General features: G+C 46.9%; 1 protein-coding gene across 6 annotated transcripts in view; it reads right to left on the bottom strand.

The window, feature by feature from the left end:
• PIK3CB (phosphatidylinositol-4,5-bisphosphate 3-kinase catalytic subunit beta) overlaps positions 1-7606 on the bottom strand; it is a 181609-nt gene that overhangs the window by 161958 nt on the left and 12045 nt on the right. Inside the window, exon 1 of one of the 6 annotated variants that reach the window (XM_025209404.1) lies at positions 6784-6828. The exons of the other annotated variants lie outside the window; for them this stretch is intronic. The gene's annotated coding sequence lies outside the window, so the exon portion shown is untranslated. Of the gene's footprint in view, positions 1-6783; positions 6829-7606 lie in introns of those variants that run through there. 6 annotated transcript variants of the gene reach the window in all.

Here is a 7606-nt window from a genome sequence, read left to right as displayed (position 1 = left end):
CCCCCCATGTCCTCCCAAACCGGGACAGGAGCAGCACCAGGAGCCGCTGGACAAACCTCCACACAAGCAGCTCCCAGACCAGCCGTGAGCAGCAGCAGCAGCAAGAGCCACCCCGCCCCCTCCCTGGGCAGCATTTGCCTCAGCCCCAATCCTCCCTCGCTGCTGGGGTATTGATCTGCCCCGCCACACACCTTCCCTCCTGCCTCCCCCCACCACAACAGACTTACCAGCTGGAACACAGCTGTGTCAACCGTCGTAAAGGAACTGATCCCCCATTTAAACATTTTTCATTATGAATATATAATTTTTCATGTTTGTAACCATAGCCAATGAAGACAATTGTGCAGGTTGCTAAACACGTTTGAAAATGGAGTGTGCTCTGTGCTTTCATAAGCACTCAGGCACTACAGCTAAATAGAGGACCACAGTTCCATTTCACAGGAACTTCTTAGGTTTTGAAATTTGGCATGGGTGGGGGGAAACTTCTTTGTACTGTTTTGAGGAAAGCATGATATTTGATAGCTTGGGAGTGAAAGCACTCACCCAAGATGTAAAATAACTCAAGTAACAAGTCCTTGCTCTGTTGGATTCAGAATGATCTGGGATGAAAACTGCTATATATAAGGAAGAGCAAGGGCTTGGAACTGGGACATCTCACATCCCAGGCAGTGCACTAATCTTGCCAGTGTTCTCCCTCTTCATCCCACCTTCTCAATAAAGTTTTTTTTAATTGATCTCTCTACAAAAATACTGCGGTTTAAATAAACAAAAAACAGCATAATTCATCAAAAACATTCCAGTTAGCTCTCTCAAATACTTTAGAAAGATCAGACCTTTTACATGGATGTCAGAGATATTAAGGAAACCAACAATGAATGCCCTTTTCACAGAATGACATCCCCAAATACAGCTTTTTCTTTACCATTTTGTTTGTATGCAAGGTTCCCATCAGTTATTATCTTAACTCAGTTAAGAGTTACTGACCTGGGCTCACACCTATTCCCATTATTTCAGTGCAGCACTAAGATGTGCTATAGTGTAAAAATGTTGGCTTTGGATAAGACATTCAACAGAGGTCCCTTGCATTGCTTCTATTTTTATTAGAACCATCAGCAATGATTCTGTGACACATTTTGAACAAAAGTAGGGCATCCTCAGCATATTCATTTTTTCACCAAAAATAGGTTTTCATATCCAGCTGGTCCTAATGAGTTAGCTATTACTTAGAGTCTAAAAGCTGCCATATCTACATAAATTTGTGCTATCAGAATATAGCACATCCCCTTTGGAATACGCCAATTATAAGAAGTACTACATGACAATCAAATGCTAGTCTTAAAAATTAATCGAATGGTTCTGTTTTACTGAAATACTTAATAGGGTTAGTCTTTCATTGAATATAAAACAGTAATAAAATGTAAGAACACAGACTCATGTATAACACAGTACAGCTTCATAGCAAGTGCCCTCATTTTCAGTGGAATGGTTTATTACTACTCACAGCAAGGGGCAAAAGGCAGAGAGGAGATTAATGATGGAAACTAGACCACAGCTTAAAGATTTTAAAATAAACATTTCTAACGTCTTCTTTCAGTTCTTATTCTCATGCATTTTTTCATCAAGGCCATTCCAACTACAAGAATCACATAAAAGAAGGCAAGTCAAATCACTAATGCTGTGAAAAACTGAAAAAATAACAGGTGCCATAGTGTAACTGGGGATAGCATCCGTTTTGTAAGTGACCAAGGGAATTACTTATCTGCTTTGCAAAGAAGAACTTGCTTCCAAACTGTTCTGTCATGAATATGAACAGGCGTCATTGACATCTTCTTCCAACCTGCTTAGTGGCTAGTTCTCCTGTCACTTATACCATCATTATGCTTTTGTGAGGTTGAATTGGGAATTGAATATCAGTGTTGGTTTTTGTTGTTTTCAATGAAAAACTCAGCTTTGAAGTGTAGTTCTTAAAGTCTTGAAACTCATGAAAACCCCCAGTTTAATCTTATTATTACATCATAAGAGTAAATTCTCCCAATTTGGAGTCCACGCTGCTCTTCCCAATCCTATTCTCAAAAAGCCAGTGGTCAGAACGCCATTCCATCCCAAGCAGTGAAATGCTGTTGCAGTCACAGCACAAACAATGCAAGACAGTTTATGGGCATATTCCTAAAATGTCAGTACATATTTCAAAACAGTACTTCACACAAACTTTTGTCACTAGATATTTAGTCACCCTGAATCAGACAAACCACAGTTCATTTCCAAGAACTGTGTTTTAGAAAGCCTCTTTGAAACTTATATGCCTCATCTTGATTTTTAGAGCTAAATTACCAAACTTGTTTATGCCTGGCTAGATGCCAACAAGGGGGGGGGGGGGGGGGGAAAAAAAAAACCAAAATAAAAAACAGCGAGGGGGGGGGGGGGGGGTGGAAAAAAATCACCTAATGACTAAAATAGAAAAAAAAGCCCCACTTTTGTCAGGCCAAAAAAAGCCAAAATGAAAACCAAATATTATACCAGTCTCAGTGCTTCACTATCCCCAACCCTTGTGTTGAATCTATTTTTCTTAGTTTCTGTTTCCAGTTACTGATTAACCAAATTTAAATATCTGTCTCTCTCACCCACACTCTGTAGCAAGCTATCATAACAAGTATAAAAGCCTCAGTATGTGAATCACCCCTTTTAAATTAAACCACCATGCAAATGCTACTGTTGCTATTTTTAGCATGTTTTCACCAGTGAAACAAATCCTATAACAGGTGAATCACACAACTACAGTCTGTTCAGCTTCCGAGAGTATATGCAGAATGCAAATTGACTGGCATCAACTTAACTTCACATTTTCCTTCTATTCTCCTCACATCTGTGTATTATTGTGACATCCTTTGCACAAGTGGTAGAAGACACTCTTTGTGACAACATAGCTACTTACTTTGGTGCCAATTCAGTAAAGTATTTAAGCATATGCTTAAATCAATGGGACTTAAGCACATCCTTAAGTGTTTTGTTGAATAAAAATGGTGCACTGAATAGGCCGTACAGGTTGACTAATGTCAGATAGGTCAATGTGTCAAGCAACATTTAAACGTTTCCAGTAACTGCTTTCAGTTGGTCCTTCTTTTTTGTTTAAATGGGAAAACAACAGGCATGTTTTTCAGCTAGGAGGTGATAGGGGCTGTTCTGTATCTCCCTGACCCCCAAGAGAGCCTATCAGTGAACCAGTGCGTGTACATAGAGCAGTCCTGGTTTAAAAGCCACAGGATGGAGTGATAATTGATAATCAAGGTCTCAGAGACGTTTTCATTCAAAAAAAAATTTACAATGGAGAAAAATGCTTAATATTTTCGCCACATTGAATCTAAAAGTATTCAGGTTTTCATTTATTCTTTTCCAGATGGGTCCAGATAAAGGGTTACCATATTTCCAGCTCCAAAAAAGAAGACACCTGTGCAGAGGGGGAGGGGGTACCTGCTCCCTCACCACCCCCTATGCCAGCCACTTGTGCATGTGTGCACAGATGCATTTGGTCCCCGCTCCCCCAATTGCCCCAAGCAGCTCCTTGCAGGCTGGAAGGCTGCCACCCTCCAAGGGGAAACCTGCAGTGTCCTCCTTTAAAGAGGAAAATCCGCATTTTTCCCCACAGCAAATGGAAAACCCAGATCCCTGGTAAACATGCATGCCTGTCACAGGGAGAGAAAAACCAGGGAGATTCCTCGGGCCACTAGGGGAACCCCAGGGCCAGGAGCTGGGGGTGGAACCGAGAAAAAGGGAAACTTACTCACCGCAGGAGCGGAGGAGGAGCAAGGATGGCAGGGAAAGCCCGCGCCGGGCGCTGATCATGCCTTATGGCACCTGCGGCTGGCGGAGCCTGACCCACCGCCCGGCCGGCGGAAGTAAAAGGGCCGGCGGTGAGACGGAGAGGGGGCACGTAAGTGCCGGGAGGAAGCCTCATCGGTGGTGTTAGCTTGGGGCACGAGACGCCGGGAGCAACTGCACGCATAGACTGTGAGGGAGCAGCGGAGCCCGGCAGCGAGCCAGCATCTCGAGCGAGGATTATACCTGCAGACAAGCCAGGAGGTGAAGCAGAAGGAGACCCCAGGGCGTGGGGAGGTCAACGGACCTGGGAAGACCCAGAGGGAGGACTGCTGCTGTGGCAAGACCCAGAGAGAGGGTTGCAGCTTGAGGAGGACCCAGAGAGAGGGCTGCAGGGTGGAGAAAACCCAGAGAGAGGGCAGCAGCTAGGCAGAGACCCAGAGAGAGGGCAGCTCCGTGGTGAAGACCCAGAGAGAGGGCAACGGTTCTGCGGAGACCCGGAAAGAGGGCCGCTGCCCCCAAGGGATCCAGAGAGAGGGTCTCGCCAGGGGGATACTGAAGAAGGAGTAACGTTCAACCAGGATAGGTGGAGTGGGGGCCTAGAGCTGGACCCCATGGAGGTAGCTCAGTCAATAAGTGGAGGTGTAGAGGGGTTAGCCGTGTTCCTTGAGGAAGCCCAACAGGGGCAAGGTTATGCCTCTTGTGATATTTATTAAGTTTCTAAGTTGAATTGTGAAGGGTGTTCCGTTTGTTTTCCCCGTTTTAGAAGGGGCTGAGGTGGTATGTAGATAGACCAAGGGAGTGAGAGGCAGGCGCGTTGTTAAGAATTTAACGACGCGTACGGTCTGTCAAGGAAGCAACCAAGACTCGCCAGGCTGGGAAAAGGGCGAGGTGTAGGGGAGGTGGAGCCTCGCAGAAGACATCAACGAAGCAAGTGACCGACGAGGGTGACCGCGTCGTACGGAGCCCCACCCACTGGAAGATTCAAAGTCATGGCAGGCGAGAAGGGGCAACCTGCGACGCGTGTGAAGACCTCCCGTAAGGTCACCTGCAACGGCAAGGCGAGTACCGGCAAGCACTCGGAGCAAGGAAGCCCGAGGTAAGATGTACAAGGCCCGGCGGGTACAATGCCACTAGGGCAAGGCAGCAGTTCTAAACAAAATCTTGGATGTTTGTCCATATTTCAAAGAACTGGCCAGACAACAATTGGAGGACACAAAAAGAGGACATATTCGGGAAAACCCTGACATATGGTAACCCTTCCCAGATACTAGAATTCAAGAAATCCTGGATGTGACTTTTCTGCTCTCCCCAGCTAAGAACTTTTCCATTTATCCAACTGAAGTCAGGATGACACTATGAGGGGACTCATCCAGTGTACAGATAAGCAAATAAGCAGTATGCAAAAGGACCTCATTCAGAACTCAGGTCTCTCAAGGCCTAGTTCTGTCAGAGACTTCAGCTGGAGTGGAACAGGTATATTATTGACCTAATTTTGCCTTCAAAATATAAGAGTTCACATCATCAGAAATTCCAAAGCACGCCAGGGGTTAATATGGTTACACATATCTTACCATGCAACTGTGCGTCAATTATGTTTCTTACTGTCTAATTGCTGCTTTAGTCATCAGGTTTATGCATCCCTACAGGTTGAGTGATAATCTGCTGTACTTTTCTTAGTTACCATAAACAAACATTGCAAAGATGATCTGTCCTCCAACTTTTGGTTCTAGAGTAAGTTGGCCCTGTTAACCCTAAGCAAAAGAACAACAGTCGCTCGAGAACAACTATGGATGATGGTAAAATTAAATGGAAGTTGCTTGATATTTAATAAGACATTATACTGTGTAGAAGTTACATTAGAATAATAGGATAGGTCAATAGAACCCGACAAAAGGTGTGTCACAGGCGGGGGTCCTCCAGGAGGGCCGTGATCTCCTTAAGGCCCCTTCCCCCATGCCAAGCCGGTCCAAGGGCACCCTCCGATTCTCGCCTGCCACATCTTTGATGTTTATGTAAGTTTGGGAGGCTGCCTTACGCCCTCTTGGACATGGTTCGTTGGGTCCTCCGTCCCCGTGGTTTCCCGGACTCTCCACGGGTCTCACTGTATGATGGGTGCTTCCCAGGCACCCTAGCCTTATGGGCTATGCGTGGCTCCAACCACCCCTTATACCACACCCCAAGCCTCGCAGTTGGACTAGACGTTGTTCGGTCTCTTGGTCTACTCTCATGCCCCTCTCTTCGGGTCTTCTTAAGTACTGCCGCCCCCTCCTGGGGCTCTCCATGCCCACTCTGGGCTTTCTCAAGATTACCGCCCCTCTCTTGGGGCTCTCTCTCTAATGCCGCCCCTTTCCTGGGGCTCTCTGTGCCATCACTGAGACTTCTCTATAATGCTTCCCCTTTCCTAGGGCTCTCTGTGCCCACTCTGGGCCTTCTCTGTAATGTCGCCCCTTTCCTGGGGCTCTCGGGGCCCACCCTGGGCCTTCTCTGTACCACCACCCCCTCTCTGGGGCCTTCTCTGTACCACCGCCCCCTCTCTGGGGCCTTCTGTGCCCACTCTGGGACTTCTCGGTCAAGCCGCCTATCTCTCGGGCCCACCGCACTGCTACCTCCTTTCTCCGGGGCTCACCGCAATGCTACGCCTGTCTCCGAGGTTTACCACAATGCTATGCCCTTCCTCAGGGGCTCACCAGGCCCGCACTGGGGCTTCTCAGTAGTGCCCCCTCTCTGGGGCTGGGGTCTATGCACCCCATACGCCGCGCCCTTACTGGCGCTGGGGCCCCATGCCACTGTGGGTCCCTATGAGGCCTCCAACCCCTAATAGCCTCACCCAAACCACTGGTGTAATACATAACAACAACAACGCAAAACACAAGCCCCTAGGCTACAACTCAACCATAAGCCGCCTGGCTATAACAACATTGCTCGGACCTCTTAGAGCTGCCATCCTTTACTCTGCTTGAGGAGTACCTGCGGTTCTGGCATCTTAGCTCCAGGAGCTCCTCTCTGTCCGGCTGCTGGCAGGGGACTGCCCTCAGCCCTGGGCTTTATGAGGGCCAGGCCCTCCCCGCTCCGGTCAGCTGACTTCCTGGTTGCCCCGGGCAACCCGCAGCTGTGCTCGTTATGTCCTGCCAGGGCCCTCTCCCTGGCAGTTTCCCCTCTCTAGGAGCAGGGCACCAAGGTGCCCTGCGACAAGGTGCTTTGTGCTTCTTAATGTGGATGTTAAGAATGGCTCTATGTGCCGATCCCTTCCCTGCACTTCAACCTCAGGGACACTTTCATAATTGTAATGTTGTTTTCCTGGTGCTGATTAGAGCACCTGAAATAGGCTTTTATGTTAGAGTTCTAAAGGAAATACTCCTGCCACATTCCAAACAACTAGCTTGAAATAAAACCTGTTGGAAATAAATTATTCTGGAGAAAGTATGACTAAATCCCACCTCCAGGAAGTTAATTCTTGGCCCTGACTTTCAAGTGTTTATACTTGGAGTGTGAAGTTCACTCCATTCTGAGATACACCTGTAGACATTACGTCTTGCAGACTGTCGGATGCAGCAGAAGCTGCTGTCATAATGCTCTTCAAGGGTTCCTCCCATCTTTTACCCTAAATGTGAACTTTTAATTCTCTCTTCTACCTACATTCTGTATTGACAAAGACAGCCCCCTGCCTAACCTTATAAATATTACTGAGTCATTGGCAGAACACAACTAATGCAACAAACAGAGCAAAGAATTTTTTTGTATGTAACATTACATAACTACACTAAGGCTGAGCCTACTAAAACCAGGAATG

This window comes from Alligator sinensis, unplaced genomic scaffold, assembly GCF_000455745.1.
Source record: "Alligator sinensis unplaced genomic scaffold, ASM45574v1 scaffold572_1, whole genome shotgun sequence".
NCBI classification, from domain to species: domain Eukaryota; kingdom Metazoa; phylum Chordata; order Crocodylia; family Alligatoridae; genus Alligator; species Alligator sinensis.
Note: the sequence above shows the minus strand (reverse complement) of the source record. Positions and strands in the feature narration are given on the sequence as shown.